The 13868-nt window shown below is 36.1% G+C and overlaps 1 pseudogene; it reads right to left on the bottom strand.

Moving 5' to 3' along the window:
• Positions 1 to 246: 246 nt before the first annotated feature.
• Positions 247 to 720, bottom strand: LOC110308692 (annotated as a pseudogene).
• Positions 721 to 13868: the final 13148 nt, after the last annotated feature.

The following is a 13868-nucleotide window of genomic DNA, read 5'->3' as shown; positions in this document are numbered from 1 at the left end:
TTATTCCACTATTCTGGATTTATGGCAAGGTCAGAATTTAGTCTAAGAACACTTAGCCATACATTAAACTGTCTAGCTCAAGTATTTTTATTCTTCTGAACATACGTCTAGCTTCCACCTACAATAATTTAAAAGATATACATTAAATAATTTGAAAAGACAGGTGGAGTATGGGTTTGATGACTGCTACCACTGTTGGCCATAGCACTGATGAGTAAGTTGCTAAAAGGTGGTGGTTAAGATGTGCTAATAAGTCTTCTCCAGGAAGGCCTTGCTGCACATAAGGCATTGCTGATACAACAACTTGAAGTCAGAGTCATTGCCATAATAGGGAAGTTCAGTAATGAGTTCTTCCTGTGGATCATAGCTCCCAAGTAGTTCAATTTTAGCTTTGCAGTTTTTAGCTTGATTATTTTTTCATTCAAATCTCTCAGATTGCTTTCATCCATACATAGTATATAATCAAATGCATCAAAGTATCTTGTAATCTGTATTGCTTTATGGGCTGTGTTAATGTCATGATTTCTTAGGCAGCTGATAGCTCTTGGGTCTCGAGCCTGGCCCATGGTTCAGTCAGAAAGGGCACTGCTTTAAATGGCCCAATTATCTGAAAAATTTTCATCAGTTACCAATTTTTCTGAAAACTGCTTCTGCAATGGGTGACTGGCAAATGATACTGGGATACATGAACAGTACCGACTTGGACCCAACCTCTGCCATGTTTTGGTGCAGACCCTGGTACCTCCTTTGATATTATAATATGTTCTTTCAAAAAACTAGTTTTATACAAGACTGAGCAAAATTGATTTTATTTTAGGATTGCACTCTTCTATGTTTCATTCTTTATTCCTTACCCCTAGAATTCATATTCACTTTTGATATTGAATTTCTAAATATGAACGTTCAATGTCAGCATTTGTACAAAAGTATTTATTCTCCTAATACAAAAGTTTCTTTTTAGAGAAAAAAACTGTATATAAGAAAAAATTAGATAACCTGCAAAAAGAAAGAAAGGAAGGAAAGGAGGAAGGAAGGAAGGAAAGAAGGAAGGAAGGAAGGAAGGAAGGAAGGAAGGAAGGAAGGAAGGAAGGAAGGAAGGAAAGAGAGAAAGAAAGGAATAGAATGATATAAATTATAGTTGTTTATGTTATATCTGAAATTTGAAATCTATTTATAGAAACATAAATTCTTTGTCTATAATTTATTTAAGAAGGTTATTTCCTTCTAATAAAACAACATCCCATTAGTACAATATTTGGGAAGGATGATAATTACATTTAACAAGTACTAAGAAGTTATTATTTAACTTTTTCCGCATTATTTAAGGCTAGTACCCTTCACTAATATCATAGAAAAGTTCATGGGCTTTTATCTCATATTAGATAAAAATGAGCCTCTTTTAAAATATTTTGAAGGAGAAATAACTTTAAAATGACTATTTGTACCACTTTATTATTCTGCATTTCTAGGGCTTTACAGGTAGCACTGCATATCAAACATTGATATACAAAGGGTCACGTATGTTTTGCAGATCAATGTGAACATTTTCGGCATCTGCATATAATTGAGAAGGTAGGATACTTGTTTTGCTCTGCCTAACTTACTTCACATAAAAATTTTTGATATAATTGCCTGGATTTTAGTTGTTCATTCTTTTTTAAAGGCTGAGTAACACTTCCCTGTGTATGCCATATTCTATGCATTTATTTCTTCTTTGAATGATAAGTTGGTTTCAAAGACACTTCTTGCTCAAACTGGAATACTTAATACAGAGTAGATAATACTTCACAAATTTGTATATGAATTTTATAAAATATAACAAAACTTCAGCACTATTTTATATAAATACATACATGATTATTCCTAATTTCTAGAGGAAGTCAAAGCAAATAGAATAACTAGATAGATCATTTGAAAGATCAATGTAGAATCAATTTATCCAGTTTGAAAGCTTATATAGCTACAGTAATAAAGACTGAGTTTCCCCCCATAGGAAAGAAAAAGCAGATCAATGAAACAACAATAGAACTTAAAAACAAATCTAGACTACTAGAGGTAATTTTAACTTATTTGTTAAATGGTGATTCAATGGAGAAAAGGCAACCAACATTTTAACAAATGGCTCAGAAATATTTGTATGACCCTCCCCCATTTAAGCCTCTATCAGGCAATCCCTTGAAAGCACTTCTAACCATGGTAAACTACACCCCAAACCCTGTGCTTTATTTAGTACCATACAACTCTGCTGAGTTTCTTGGATGTCTGCCAACACCAGAGACACCTGGAAAGTCACCAACTTCTGCCAAAAGTAGCTTAGAGTAATAGAAGTAGAAGAAGGAGAAGATTCACCCATCAAATTCCAGAAGATGTTTTCAGCTAAGTAATAGAAGAAAATTTTCCTAACCTAAAGAAAGAAATGACTATAAACATGCAGGAAGCTTACAGACACCAAATTGATTGGACCAGGAATAAAATCCTTCTATCACAAAAGAATCAAAATACTAAATGTACAGAAAAGAGGAAAAAACACTAAAAGCTGCAAAGGAAAAAGGCCACGTAATATGTAAGGCAGACCTCTGAGAATTATACTCAACTTCTTAAATGAGACTCTAAAAGCCAGAAGGGCCTGAGCATATGTCTTAAGTCTCTAAGGGATCACAGATACTTGACTATACTATTATAACAAGTAACACTTTCAATCACCATAAAGTGTCAAAACAAGATATTCCATGAAAAAAACAAATTTTTATATCCATCTACAACTCCAACCCTAGTGAAGATACTAGAAGAAAAATTCTGAGACAAAGAAACTAACTACACCCAAGAAAATTTATGAAATAAATAATCTCACTCAAGCAAAACCAAAAGAATGGACACACACACCACCACCACCACCACCACCACCACCAAGAATTAATAACCACTGGTCATTAATATATTCCAATATGAATAGACTCAATTGCCCAATAAAAGGACACAGGCTAACATATAAGGTATGTCTTCCAACTTCAACCAACTTAATTCATATTACTACTTATGGGCATGACCAGAGATTAACCAAATTCAAATAGCCCATCACAGGCAAGCCCAGAGGCTTCTCTGCTAGGTAACTATAGATTTGACCAAGTAGATAATCAATATTATCCATCACACCATTGGAGGAAATTAAATGGCATCCATAAAAGCCATCTCATTATGATCTTTATTTACAATGAAACTATCCAAATAAGTATAATATTTTATAATTCATAAGAAGAAATCCTGTTGAAATTTCATTTGCAGAAGGGTGCTTATGATGTATGCGAGACCAACATGCCCAACCAGAAAGCACAGGGAGAGAGTTTATTCAGTCTTGATTTCTGGGTAAAGTTCATTTCTGAGGAAATTCCATAATGTAATTAATTAAATTAAATAAATGTATTTACTTTCATAGTTTTGTTTTTCTCAATGTTGGTTTTATGATGATAATTATGCTAGCTATTAAGTTCTCTTTACGATGCTAAACTTAAAGGAGAGAGAACACTGCTGAGAAATCTTAAAATTTTAATAATATGATTGAAGCCATTTTCCCCTCTTCCATTTGCAATTCAACAGACCTGCTACTTCTGTTCTATGTTTTGCTATCAAATGAAATGTGATGTCAGTTGATAAAGTAAGAGCAATGGACACAGGATGACTGAATATTGGTACATGGAAATTTTTCAAATATAACAAATTTTTAGGAAGGAATCATAGACTTTTATAAAACAAGAGTATGTACATCAATTCTTCTGTCAAAAATATAGTAAGAATCCAAAAAGTGTCAGAATTTAGTAAAACTCATTTGAATAAAATCACTACATTCATTTGTTAATGTAGCTTGTATGTTAATCAGATGAGGAATCTTATCAAACTAATCTATGTTTAAATCATAAAAATGGAGTAGTTTCCCAATCTATTTACATGGTGTTCTAACCAGATTTGTAATTAAATAATAAAATGTAGGCTAAGGAACACAAAGACAAGTTACTCAGGAGGATTTGGTAAGGTCTCAGATTTTTGCAGAAACAATCACAATGCTATTTGGTTACCACACTGTCTAACCTCCATGGCTTTACCTAATGTTTTGCCCTTCATAGAGATTGCTAATGAGTATCTATAGTTTCAAGATAATATATGATAAATGATGTCATAGTCTTTTCCAAGTGGGTTAATTTTTTTCCCTATTGTGGCTCTGGGAGTAAAGCACTAGAAATAATATCTATTAAGTTTTATTGGCTATTCATAAAAGCTTATAATCACCAGCTGGATCCTGGAGCAGCACAGTGGGTGTTCAGTTATATTTATTGTCAACTCTGTAAACAATATGTATACTTTCATTTCAGTTAATTAGTAAAAATGTTATCTAAACATTGTATGCCTGTGTTTGCTGCAAGCCTGTTAAAGGTACAGAGAAACTGAAGATATGGTGTCTTCTTCCTTAAGGTCTTTCAGAAAGGAAATATTTGGGTGAGAAGTCATGTATTTGAAATCATTCCTACTTACAGTTTATGTTTCTATAAATGAAGCTCCCTGACTTTATCAGAGAATCTTTCTCATTTTAATGGATGAGAAGTGACACATCTTTCTTTTTTCAATTGTGTAGACATTTGCATAAAACTGGTTGAGTTCCAAAAGGACAAACTTCTTATTCAAATACAGTTTTCAAGCCTGATATGCTATGATGCTACCTGAGGTTCACTGGACACAACTGTTGTAGTTTTAGCCTGCAGGTAGCAGAGTGCCCCCTTGCTCTAATTCTCCAAGCATGGTATGCACCAGGGGCAGCTCCATGCTGCACATCAGCCCATAGTATGATCACTAACTCTATTCTTGCTCTTTGTCCACTCCAGCCATGTTCTCATATCACTCCCATATCCTTTATTCACCACATTTGCCATTTTCTCCTCTCCACAACCAGCTCTGTTCTGTCATCTTTCATTCACATTTCATGAGTCCAATTTTTATGAAGCATCATTCCATAGGACCTGCCTTTCTCTAGTTGTCCCATTGTTCCAGAGACACAGTCAACTTTTCAGACTCCTCCACTGCATCTGCCTCCTCATATCCCCTTGGAACAGCTCCTGTGTCTCTCACGTTCCTTGGAGCTGCTCCTCAGACTCAAGTGCTATGTCCCCAACCTTCTTCAACAAAGCCATGCTTCAAGTGTTCATCTTGGATGGCAACTACATGCTCCTACCTCTAGTTCTACAAGACCATCTCCTTAACATGTTCTAGCCCCTCATAGATGGAGTAGATGTTGGGATGGGCTGACTTGAAGTGCTGTATTTGAGTCCATATGGTCATTGAATTGGTCAGCCTGGCTCTTCTTGGTGGTTGCTCATGAGGCTTTTCTCTTTCTGGGGCTTCCAGGATTTTGTCATAATGAAAACTTAGTATTTACAACAACACATCAGTATCCTGGTGAAGAGACAAAATAAAGAGCAGAAAGTGAAATTCTTTCACATTGAATTGTATAAAAGTATTTTCCTGGGATTAAATGCATAAAGGAATGAAAGTTAAGTGACACAGGTTCGAAAGAGAAAGTGTAGGGAAAGCACTTTTTTCAACTTCTGTATTAGTATCAATTTGAGTATCTTTGTAGGAGTTGAGGTGTTAAATAAACATATTGGGATTTTTGAGTTAATCTTATCTTGGGTGAGACTATTGTATGCTATCACTTTTTGAATCATAACTATAAATTGATTTCTGAATGACTAGGTACAAAGAATCATATTTAAGGAGTGAGAAATGCATACTATATTCAGACTTTTACATGAATTTCATTTATCACCACTTATCTTTCAATTTAATTTTTGATATATGTACATATTTAAGAATAAATTATTTTGCACCTATTTCTTAAAACATTAAATTTAGTACTATCTCTATTTTCAAATTTTTGTTATTCAAATCAACTTAGTGTCCCTTATAAAAATGTGTGTAATATTTTCTTGGTGGATTTGTAAAAATTGGACAGTTTCCTGAATTCTTGACCACTTATGTATGCTTCCTAGGTGGAGAAAGAAAAAGCAATGGGAAGATGTATGCAAAGGAAGAAGGTAGAGGAAAAGAAGAAAACAAATAAGAAACTGAGTTTAAACAAAAGGAGAAAGCAATTGTCTACTCTCTGTGTGCTTTCTAACAGAACATGTTTAAGGACAAAAATGATAGCTCTATAGTAAAACTTTATTCAACAGTTGTTCTTTAGAACTGAAGTTGAGGTAAATATCTTTGAAACCTAAAATTGATAAATTATAGTACATATTTATACTGTTCCAGATTCATTTGCCTGAAGCTTTGTGATAATGTTTTATATTGTACTACCAGATAAAGCCACCTCACAGGACTACTCTCCAGATAAAAGGCATACAAAATCTAGAAAACATACATTACATTTATTTTTTTTTTGTAGTGATGGACCAATTATCTTTCTCTGGACACTGATTTCTTCTAGACAATTTAAGTTGATATAGATGAGTTTCATGATTCTAACAGTTAAAATGCCAACATCTTTGGAAATCACATATTTTCTTACATTGTAAACACCTAGATATATCATTGCCAGATCCTTGAAAATTTAACTCTGAAGTGCCAAAAAGTTCCATTTACTGTAACTGTATACCACTTTCAGCATTTCCCCACCACTTTAGTATTACCTCAGTGTTAGCAGCACATTATCATACATCCACCCACCTCAATCTTAATGATACTCACACTAACAGGTAAACTCCTAAGCATCAATCTTTGCCCAATAACCAGATTGTCTTCCATTATACTTAGGATGAAATGCAATGATATACATCAGTTATGTGGCTATAAGTTAAGATTTTATTTCACCTTTCCAACCTTTTATTGCACTACCTGCTTTCATTGTATGTCCTGCTCCTGGGTTGCTGAATACTTTCAGGATAGAATACTTTCCATAAAAACTCCAAAAACTATCTGTCTTATTTATTTATTGAGAATCAACAGAAATGAAGTGAGTAATTAGTAAGTTGGCAAATAACATAATTCAATAAAAATGAAATATCATCTTTAAGTTCTAAGAGATATTTAAATAATGTGCATTAAGAAGTAATAAATAACAATCTAGTATTTTTTTCTACATAAACTGTTATGATCTTTGGTATTTTTATTATATGTAGATAATGTAGTACCTTAGTTACTCTTCTGTTGCTGTGAAGGGACATTAAAACAAAAGAAACTCAAGAAGAAAAGTATTAATTAAGGGTTAGCTTATAGTTGTAAATGGATAGCCTATGATCATCATAGCAGAAAGCATACAGGCATGATGAAGAAGCAATGGAAAACTTTATATCTTCATTTACAGGCAGGAGAGAGAGAGAGAGAGAGAGAGAGAGAGAGAGAGAGAGAGAGAGAGAGAACCTTCTTCATTAAGGCCACAACTATTCCAAGAATCCCAGACTTTTTTCCCTTTTATTAGATATTTTCTTCATTTACATTTCAAATGCTATCCCCAAAGCCCCCTATACCCTCCCCCCACCCTGCTCCCCAACCCACCCACTCCCACTTCCTGGCCCAGACATTCCCCTGTACTGGGGCATATGATCTTTGCAATACCAAGGGCCTCTCCTCCCATTGATGCCCAAATAGGCCACCCTCTGCTACATATGCAACTAGAGACACAACTCTGGGGGGGTACTGGTTAGTTCATATCATTGTTCCCCCATAGTGTTGCAGACCCCTTTTAGCTCCTTGGGTATTTTCTCTAGCTCCTTCATTAGGGGCCCTGTGTTCCATCCAATAGATGATTGTGAGCATCCACTTCTGTATTTGTCAGGCATTGCCATAGGTCTATATGTTCAATAACAGCTTTGGAGATTTCCAAGTTTTAAAATAAATGATATTTAAGAGTATAGAAATTCTATGAAGTGGCTTTCTTACCAAAAAGTTATATTGGAGGTCTACCTCTCTTACTGAAGAAAATTAATTTATAAGATATAAAATAATACATTTTAATGATATACCCAGTATCAGTTAGTTATTGACTTTATTCTCATGATGTGAGGATTCTGTTATAAATAAATAAGCACGATGATTGGGCCAAGGCAATTCCTTGCTTTTGCCACATATAAGGACCTGATATTCATTTTAGAAGATTGTAGAAGAAGAGAGCTATTTCCCACAAGCTAGTCTTTGACCTTCACTGGTGCAGAGTACAACTGTCTATTCACCCTTTCCACTCCCTGAAAACTAAATAAAAAATGTAGCTAAAATACAGACATCTTTTTAGCAATTTTTGAAAACACAACACAGAGCATCTAATTGTCAAAAAAAGCTTAGAAAATTTTAGTCTTTTCTAGAATCATATAAAATAAAAAATTGAACATTCGAAAAATTGACACTTTTATAAAATTTTAAATATTTAAAAAAGTAAATAACCCAGCATTTTTTATTTGTTGTGTCATAAAAATATGAGCATACCAATAAACATTTTAGTATATGTGAAAATGAAGCAAAATGGTTTTAAAATGCTGAATTGTGAACTTCGCATATTTAAAAAGGAACAAATATAATGTTTAAGCTATAATATACAAATTTAAAAGTTTAAAAATTATTTACAAATACTACCAACAGATTCAGTTGTATTTCTACTAGTGTGATAAGACTCCATAATCAAAAACAACTTGGGAAGGGAAGCTTTTATTTCAACTTACAACCTAGTCCATCATTGAAGGAAGTGAAAACAGGAACTCAAGGCAATAATGTTTAGGCAGGAGCTGATTTAAGGCTATGGGTGAGTACTGCTTTCTGGCTTGCTCATCAAGGCTTCTTCGGACTACTTTGTTTCTTTTTTTTAATAGGATATTTTCTTTATTTACATTTCAAATGTTACCCCCTTTCCCACTACCCCCAAGCCTCTTATCCATCCCCCCTCCCACTGTTCCTATGAGGGTATTCCTCCATCCACTCAAACACTCACGCCTCCCCACCCTGAACTTCCCCTATACTGGGGCATTGAACACCCTCAGGCCCAAGGGACTGTCCTCCCATTGATGCTCTATAAGGCCATCCTCTGCTAACATATGCAGCTGTAGCCATGGGTCCCTCCAAATGTATGCTTTGTTTGGTGGTTTAGTCCCTCGGTGCTCTGGGGGTGGGGGGGTGGGTCTGGTAAGTTGCTATTGTTGTTCTTCCTATAGGGTTGCAAGCCCCTTCAACTCATTAGTTATTTCTCTAGCTCCTCCATTGGGGATCCCATGCTCAGTCCAGTGGTTGGCTGTAATCATCTGCATCTGTATTTGTCAGGTTTGAAACAGCCTCTCAGGAGACAGCAAATCAGGCTCCTGTCAGCAAGCACTTCTTGGCATCCACAATAGTGTCTGAGTTTGGTGATTATATATGAGAAGGATTATCAGGTGGGGCAGTCTCTGAATGGCCTTTCCTTCAGTCTCTGCTCCACATTTTGTCTCCATGTTTCCTCTCATGAGTCTTTTTTCTCCCTTCTAAAGACTGAAGAATCCACACTTTTGTCTTCCTTCTTCTTGAGCTTCATGTGGTCTGTGAATTTTATCTTGGGTATTCTGAGCTTTGGGCTAATACCCACTTATTGGTGAGTGCATACCATGTGTGTTCTTTCGAGATCAGGTTACCTCACTCAGGGTGATATCCTCCAGATCCATCCATTTGCCTAAGAATTTCATGAAGTCATTGTTTTTAATATCTTAGTACTACTCCATTATATAAATGTAAGACATTTGTAAATACAATGTAGGGGAAGGAAGGGATAATAAAAATGGATAATAATAATGTTAAGAATAGGGTGAAGTGGCAGTAATAAGAATGCTGCTACAAATGTGTAACGTTTTCAAAGAAATGTCATAAAGATAATTCTTTAAACTCTGCATTTAAACAGTATACTTAGAAGAAAACTAAAAGTGTCTTATCACTCGTGGAAGCAGATTATAGGAGCTAACTTCCAAGGTAAGTCAAATAATTATTTATGGTATTTATACCTGTTTGAAGCCGGCCTGAAGCTCACAAGAAACGGGGTACACCTGGGAGGCAAGCCAGGGCTGAAAAAAGAGGGGAAACTAGGTGGTCAAGAGAAAAATGGAGCTAAGTCAAGTTTCCTGATCAAAGCTCAAATGTTAATGGCAAATGTGCTTATAAAGGGAGGGGGGGCACATCCCATGCTAATCCATTCTTGGAGCCTAGAATCAGCTGCAGGTGACTACTTACAGGTATAATCTACGGAATAGCTCAGCGGCCTCCCAGCAGGTACCAGTATCTTGAATGGGAACAGAGGTAGTGCCTGAACAATAGAGTGATCTAGGAAGGAAGGCTCCACCCTAAGTAATCTCCTTAGGGGCAGCAAAGTCAAGGTCTGGGTCAGCCTGCTTCGAGGCTGGGGGAGGTTACAATTTCCCCTCTGTTATTAATATTTAAAAATATTACTGAGGCATGAAATTTATTTATGCTCCATAGTTCTGCCTGATTTCTTTGAGCCTAGTGAAGAAACCTGTCTCAGTGGGATTCCCTAACTTTTCTCATGGTAAACCCACCTATTCCCTAGGCCATGGTGAATTCCCTTGTCTGGTTAAGACTGGCTACTGTCCCAAGTAAACACTCTCCACACTAGCCCTGAGCTATTCTAGCTCGTTCTTTGTAATGCCTAATTAGTTTCATTGTTTCTTCCAAGCTCCTTGGCTTCAAGCATTTTCTAGAACATTGGAACACTGGTGAAGGCTTAGCTATGTAAGAATTCAATCTTAAAAGGCACTTATAATAAGATTATATTAAAAGAGAGCACATGGATCCATACACCAGACTAATGTGGGGATAGGGTATGAGTATACGGGTTATGGGAATGCCAAAGTTCCAGGAGGTGAGTTTCCATGAAACTCTTTGCCTTGTGAGTACTCCCAGGCCTCAGTGCCTGCCAAGCAAACTTCACTGGAGTGTTCGTAGCATTCTCCCCCTTTCTTTTTATATTTCTGCCAAAGTTCCAGAATGTCCCGCCTCGTCGTAGCTACAGATCTCAGGAGTGCTCTAAAGATGAGTGGAAACACAACGATTTACTAATAAAATAGTGCCAATAATAATAGCAAGTAGGAATATATATTGAACCCAATCCAGGGGACTCGATGCACTTAGGTTATTTTTTAAATCTCTGGCCAATTCATCAATGTTCCAAGTGTCCAAGTGACTTTTGCTAATATCTGAAATTTCTGCCTTTCTAGCCTTAATATATGCTATGTCCTGCCCTATTGTTAAGACTGCTACTTCTAAGACATTAACCTTTGCCTCCAATTTTTTACATGGCTCTGTGGTGTATTATTAATAAACCACGGCCTCTTGGCAAGTACCTCTGTCTAGATTGATAAGATTCCGAAATCTGGGTGCCCATCTTTGACTGTCCTGCCCTCATAGCACACCTTATTCCCAATTCAGACCAAAGCCACAATATGTACTTAGAATGCTTCTTCACGAAGGTTAATAACTGCTACCTGCACTGTTGGAGGTGAGGGTGCACACCTGCTGCAGTCAGTCTGAAGGGCATTGTTAACTGACCTGCTTGAAAATCAAAGTCAAGACAGTAAAAAGCAACAGTACAAAAGCTTCTTTGGGGAAGTCCAGGTACTCCATTCAATGGCAAATTAGCAAGGATCAAGCTTAGACTTAGAGCTCCCGGTGTGGGGGAGGTGGCTTTGAGAATTGCGCAAAGGCTGCAGCTTCTCAAGGAGTGGAGGCTGTGGTTCAAATTAACTTTGCTAGGTAATTAAGATCTTAGCTATCTTCCCTAGGAATCTCTAATACTGGAATTATTACTAGACCAGTCCAAGATTGAGTTAGAATAACTGGTCCCAATGAGGGAAGGAGAAGAATCACTATAACTCTTTCTTGTGACTAATCTTTCTAAGTCAGATTACACGGTCTCTAATGTTCTATGTCCCATAGGGTTTATAAAGCTTGAAGCAAGGCAGCTTACCTTGTCCAAACTGGGAAAATGGCAAGCAAAGGTGGGACAAAAACATATACCCAATTCAGCTTTCTTGTCACTACAGGCAGGGTACTCAGCAAACTCACCCGTCAGCTTGTCACATGAACTAGCCATCATGCTTCTGCAGCGTTCTGTGAAGAGAACTGATGCTTTTCCCTTTCCCAATAAGGTACCTGTTCAGGATCAAGCCATATGCCAATAAGTAGAACATTTTCATCTCACCTAGACATGATTATGTCTGGTTTTAAGATACTATGAGGCATTTATTAAGTTCTTGACATCCAAATTTCAAAATTCTTAAAATAAAAGTATGATTTAAATAATGTGCATGGGGATATATTAAATAATGTGCATGGGGATATAAATTCTCCCTTTCTTTGTTTTTTAAGAAGAAGAGTTTTTAAAGTTCCACAATACCCTGTCTTTGAGAATTATTAAATTGTTGACAAAACACCTCAAATACTTGACTGTTATAGACAGTTTTAATATAACAAGGGCAGTGACTAATTGCACTTTCAATTGTTTCTCTTGAAGAGCGGTTGTAACTAGAAAGCTTGAAAAGTTATTAATAGTCACATGTGCATAATTTTTTTTTATTAATCAGAAATAAGAGCATTCATTTCCAGCAATTGATTAAGTATAGGTCCTCGCGAATTAACGTTGAAACAGGTAGGAACTGAGGACACCAAGAGCAAATTTTTTTACAATCTGATATGCACCTTCTCTAAAAATACCAAAATATTATCTTAAGCCATTACTGTTTTGATTAGATAAAGAACGAGATTATACTTATCTAAGGCCTGTAATCTGCCAGATATATAAATCTAGCATGGCATTGCCTTAAAAGGTCTTGTCCAGGCAATCCAGAATATTTATTAAGTGTCCAAAAACAGTCTTCTTAAAAGAACAGCATTTTTTCTTATGAGTTGCATAAGCAATTGCAACTTGAACATTAATAGCATCTGAGGGATGAACAATTCTAAGCAATTGTAAGCTCTGAGATATATATTGATAAATATACAAATTAAAGCTTGATTATTCAACATTTTAAAACACCATCTACAGCACACAATNTAATTATCTGTGTTGAAGCAGGGGGAAACTCAAAAGAATAAGCGTGTGATCCAATTCACCTGTACTTTTCTGCCATAGAAGGGCTGTTTTTAAACACAGTAAATGGGATGCATGCATGCATGAATTTATAGAGGATACAGAAGCATGCATAAAAACAATTTTTTAACTTATCTTTGGGATAATGATTGTCAATTTTATTTAAAATGATGGTACGTGATAGATCAAATATTAATCTTCTGTAATAACCAAATTAATTGCTGTTTGGAACAAGGAACAGACGCTTAGCCAGATTCTTAAGGCACAATTTTTGTTATAGGCTTTCTAAAATATACGAATTTATCTTACAGTTCTTTATTAGCACCACAGCAGCCTTAATAGGATGTTAAAACTGTGCTTTGATGTGAACGCCACCTCGGCCTCGTCCGCCTCTGACCCTCTTTTCAGGCTGTAGAGGCTGAAGCGGCCCAATCTGTTGTAGGCCAGGAAGCCAGAGCAGGGGCGGGAGAGCACCCTGAGTCCTAGCAGGAAAAATATGGCTACCCCTGGAGGGGACAGGCAGATGTTCATGGAGGCAATGGAGAACATGGCCCTAACCTGAGTTCGCTACAAAGGCACCCACTTTCTGGCGGCCTTCCGCACCACCACCAGCAGAAAGGACCAGGTGGAAGGGGCATAGGCTTTATTTATTTATTTATTTATTTATTTATTTCAGGAATCTTGAATTTTGAAATATCTGCCTAACATACTATATTGGTAAGTTATTTTCTATGCATAAAATTAAACATATTTTCACTTACACAATTATTAT

Source organism: Mus caroli, chromosome 13 (assembly GCF_900094665.2).
Source record: "Mus caroli chromosome 13, CAROLI_EIJ_v1.1, whole genome shotgun sequence".
Taxonomy (NCBI): domain Eukaryota; kingdom Metazoa; phylum Chordata; class Mammalia; order Rodentia; family Muridae; genus Mus; species Mus caroli.
This window is presented reverse-complemented; position numbering and strand designations above follow the sequence as displayed.